The following is a 5,000-nucleotide window of genomic DNA, read 5'->3' as shown; positions in this document are numbered from 1 at the left end:
TACCCCGACCTTTCGGCCTAGGAAGACACGCTGATTCCTTCAGTGTAGCGCGCGTGCGGCCCAGAACATCTAAGGGCATCACAGACCTGTTATTGCTCAATCTCGTGCGGCTAGAAGCCGCCTGTCCCTCTAAGAAGAAAAGTAATCGCTGACAGCACGAAGGATGTCACGCGACTAGTTAGCAGGCTAGAGTCTCGTTCGTTATCGGAATTAACCAGACAAATCGCTCCACCAACTAAGAACGGCCATGCACCACCACCCACCGAATCAAGAAAGAGCTATCAATCTGTCAATCCTTCCGGTGTCCGGGCCTGGTGAGGTTTCCCGTGTTGAGTCAAATTAAGCCGCAGGCTCCACTCCTGGTGGTGCCCTTCCGTCAATTCCTTTAAGTTTCAGCTTTGCAACCATACTTCCCCCGGAACCCAAAAGCTTTGGTTTCCCGGAGGCTGCCCGCCGAGTCATCGGAGGAACTGCGGCGGATCGCTGGCTGGCATCGTTTATGGTTAGAACTAGGGCGGTATCTGATCGCCTTCGAACCTCTAACTTTCGTTCTTGATTAATGAAAACATACTTGGCAAATGCTTTCGCTTCTGTTCGTCTTGCGACGATCCAAGAATTTCACCTCTAACGTCGCAATACGAATGCCCCCGCCTGTCCCTATTAATCATTACCTCGGGTTCCGAAAACCAACAAAATAGAACCGAGGTCCTATTCCATTATTCCATGCACACAGTATTCAGGCGGGCTTGCCTGCTTTAAGCACTCTAATTTGTTCAAAGTAAACGTGCCGGCCCACCGAGACACTCAATAAAGAGCACCCTGGTAGGATTTCAACGGGGTCCGCCTCGGGACGCACGAGCACGCACGAGGCGGTCGCACGCCTTCGGCTCGCCCCACCGGCAGGACGTCCCACGATACATGCCAGTTAAACACCGACGGGCGGTGAACCAACAGCGTGGGACACAAATCCAACTACGAGCTTTTTAACCGCAACAACTTTAATATACGCTATTGGAGCTGGAATTACCGCGGCTGCTGGCACCAGACTTGCCCTCCAATAGATACTCGTTAAAGGATTTAAAGTGTACTCATTCCGATTACGGGGCCTCGGATGAGTCCCGTATCGTTATTTTTCGTCACTACCTCCCCGTGCCGGGAGTGGGTAATTTGCGCGCCTGCTGCCTTCCTTGGATGTGGTAGCCGTTTCTCAGGCTCCCTCTCCGGAATCGAACCCTGATTCCCCGTTACCCGTTACAACCATGGTAGGCGCAGAACCTACCATCGACAGTTGATAAGGCAGACATTTGAAAGATGCGTCGCCGGTACGAGGACCGTGCGATCAGCCCTAAGTTATTCAGAGTCACCAAGGCAAACGGACCGGACGAGCCGACCGATTGGTTTTGATCTAATAAAAGCGTCCCTTCCATCTCTGGTCGGGACTCTGTTTGCATGTATTAGCTCTAGAATTACCACAGTTATCCAAGTAACGTGGGTACGATCTAAGGAACCATAACTGATTTAATGAGCCATTCGCGGTTTCACCTTAATGCGGCTTGTACTGAGACATGCATGGCTTAATCTTTGAGACAAGCATATGACTACTGGCAGGATCAACCAGGGAGCTGCGTCAACTAGAGCTGAGCAGCCGGCCGCCCGGGAGTGTGTCCCGGGGGCCCGCGCGAACACGCAAGCGTCCGCTCAATTATTCTGCAAACAGGAGGAGGCTGAGCTCCCCTGCACAACACACCTCGAAACCCTCTCAGGTCCCGGCGGCGCGCAGCGCCGTCCTAAGTACTTGGTCGGGTTCGAGAGAGGCGCAATCGCCCGGAGTTAGGCGAGTAGACGCTTTAGGTGCGACCACCCGTGCTCCCAACTGAGCTTGCCGCTGCCGACAGAGGCCCGGGAGCGTGCTGTCGTGGCATTGCCGGCGGGAGACAACACGCGCCACCTACGGTGACCGGCAGCTCCAACGCCAGCGCCACAGAAGGACAAAAGCCCTACTTGGGTGCCGAAGCGAACTCTCCCAGCACAGCGCACGCGCCAACACGTCCGCACAGCTGCGATACAAACCACCTGCGAGAACCGCTGGGGCGACCGAGCAGCAGACGGCGTCGCGGCGCCGAGCGCCGGGCGGCGGCGCATCCTCAGCGCACAAAGTCCTCAATCGGACCAGCACACTGCAGATGGCCACCGCGCTTCGCACCGGGCCCGCGAGGACCTACTTTGGCCGCAAGGCGCCGCGAGCAGGGGGCGCCGGCGCGCAGCTGCGCCGCCTGCCGCGTCCGTCGGCCGGCGCGCCTGCCACCGGCCGCCCCCACCAGCCGGCTGTAGCGCGTGCGCCCACGCACCGCGCTGCCAGCACGCCGGGCGGCCCCCCCTCACCGGCCGGGGACGGTCCCACCCAGCCACCGCCGCGTATCGCCTCACACCCAGATCCCCTTTCACGTTCGTGGGCATGGTGGGTCCCCTTTCACGTTCGTGGGCATGGTGGGTATCCCTGAAACAACCGGTTAATAGCTCGACCGATCGTCGCCAACACTGATTCACCTCTAGCGAGAACAACCGCACCACAACGGGTTACCGGTTGTTCATTTGCGTAACGTCACCAGCAAACGTACACGTCCATCGCCATTTGCAACGAGTATTGCATGCCTGTGTCAGGTGTCACAACACACTACGTCTGCCCACATAGACGCAACAACATGTGCACGCCTAGAGAACACGTGGAAGGTAGACCCCGTACGTATGCGGTGTCCATTGCGCGAACGACTGTCAGCCCGCCTCTGCAGCATGTCGCAGATGTGGAACGCGGTGCAACATGCTATCACGGTGTGTGAGAAGAGACGACTACGTCCGAATACACGCTCCACTACATCAACAGACTGCTCATGCTGATCGCCATCCAGGGCGTCCGTTCCTCCCACACGTCTGTATGGCGTACCACACTGCAATCCAGCTCTTATAGGGAGACGACACGTAGCTGCGTGCACAATATTTGGACTGTATGGTCCGCCGTTGCTAGGCGCTGTCGTCATACGGTCACATGGGCCACGATGTATCATTCAGTACATACGGAGCAATGTGCAGTACAGTTTGTGGGTTTTGCGTACATCGGCGGACAGGTGACAGGCCGTACCACAACGTAGGCTGAGTACGTCGGCATGCGAAGGGCATTGAACATGCAAACTTCTCACCGACCAGCTTGCGAAGGCAGGGGGGAAGGGGGGGGGGCATGTACGTCCTGCTGCTATCCACACTACAGTGTATAGCAGGAGCATGTGGAAAGTCAGCAACACCTGCAAGGTGTTTAACATGACGCGATACACAGGGGACCGGGCAGTGCGAGTAGCGAACTATATTGCGAGGGTTGCGGTTAGGCAACACTACACTACTTTAACGGGTTGCATAACAATTACAGAGCAGGTTCAGCGACAACGTGCGTCAGGTTAAGGCGCAATATAGTTTAGGTTACGGCGCACTTTAGGTTAGGTTAAGGCACATTATAGGTTAGGTTAAGGCACAACATGGGTTACGTTAAGGCACAACATGGGTTACGTTAAGGCACAACATGGGTTAGGTTAAGGCACAACATGGGTTAGGTTAAGGCACAACATGGGTTAGGTTAAGGCACAACATGGGTTAGGTTAAGGCACAACATGGGTTAGGTTAAGGCACAACATGGGTTAGGTTAAGGCACAACATGGGTTAGGTTAAGGCACAACATGGGTTAGGTTAAGGCACAACATGGGTTAGGTTAAGGCACAACATGGGTTAGGTTAAGGCACAACATGGGTTAGGTTAAGGCACAACATGGGTTAGGTTAAGGCACAACATGGGTTAGGTTAAGGCACAACATGGGTTAGGTTAAGGCACAACATGGGTTAGGTTAAGGCACAACATGGGTTAGGTTAAGGCACAACATGGGTTAGGTTAAGGCACAACATGGGTTAGGTTAAGGCACAACATGGGTTAGGTTAAGGCACACCATGGGTTAGGTTAAGGCACACCATGGGTTAGGTTAAGGCACACCATGGGTTAGGTTAAGGCACACCATGGGTTAGGTTAAGGCACAACATGGGTTAGGTTAAGGCACAACATGGGTTAGGTTAAGGCACAACATGGGTTAGGTTAAGGCACAACATGGGTTAGGTTAAGGCACAACATGGGTTAGGTTAAGGCACAACGTAGGTTAGGTTAAGGCACAACGTGGGTTAGGTTAAGGCACAACGTGGGTTAGGTTAAGGCACAACGTGGGTTAGGTTAAGGCACAACGTGGGTTAGGTTAAGGCACAACATGGGTTAGGTTAAGGCACAACATGGGTTAGGTTAAGGCACACCATGGGTTAGGTTAAGGCACAACATGGGTTAGGTTAAGGCACAACATGGGTTAGGTTAAGGCACAACATGGGTTAGGTTAAGGCACAACATGGGTTAGGTTAAGGCACAACATGGGTTAGGTTAAGGCACAACATGGGTTAGGTTAAGGCACAACATGGGTTAGGTTAAGGCACAACGTAGGTTAGGTTAAGGCACAACGTGGGTTAGGTTAAGGCACAACATGGGTTAGGTTAAGGCACAACATGGGTTAGGTTAAGGCACAACATGGGTTAGGTTAAGGCACAACATGGGTTAGGTTAAGGCACAACATGGGTTAGGTTAAGGCACAACATGGGTTACGTTACGGCACAACATGGGTTACGTTACGGCACAACATGGGTTACGTTACGGCACAACATGGGTTACGTTACGGCACAACATGGGTTACGTTACGGCACAACATGGGTTACGTTACGGCACAACATGGGTTACGTTACGGCACAAATTAGGTTAGGTTAAGGCACAAATTAGGTTAGGTTAAGGCACAAATTAGGTTAGGTTAAGGCACAAATTAGGTTAGGTTAAGGCACAAATTAGGTTAGGTTAAGGCACAAATTAGGTTAGGTTAAGGCACAAATTAGGTTAGGTTAAGGCACAAATTAGGTTAGGTTAAGGCACGATAT

General features: G+C 53.2%; 1 non-coding gene across 1 annotated transcript in view; it reads right to left on the bottom strand.

The window, feature by feature from the left end:
- The window catches only part of LOC126432462 (small subunit ribosomal RNA), a 1,909-nt gene extending 288 nt beyond the window's left edge, over positions 1–1,621 (bottom strand). The window contains exon 1 of the ribosomal RNA XR_007577980.1: positions 1–1,621. This exon is cut by the window's left edge and continues 288 nt beyond it. This is a non-coding gene — a ribosomal RNA (small subunit ribosomal RNA).
- Positions 1,622–5,000: the final 3,379 nt, after the last annotated feature.

Source organism: Schistocerca serialis, unplaced genomic scaffold (genome assembly GCF_023864345.2).
Source record: "Schistocerca serialis cubense isolate TAMUIC-IGC-003099 unplaced genomic scaffold, iqSchSeri2.2 HiC_scaffold_1136, whole genome shotgun sequence".
In the NCBI taxonomy this organism is placed as follows: Eukaryota; Metazoa; Arthropoda; class Insecta; order Orthoptera; family Acrididae; genus Schistocerca; species Schistocerca serialis.
This window is presented reverse-complemented; position numbering and strand designations above follow the sequence as displayed.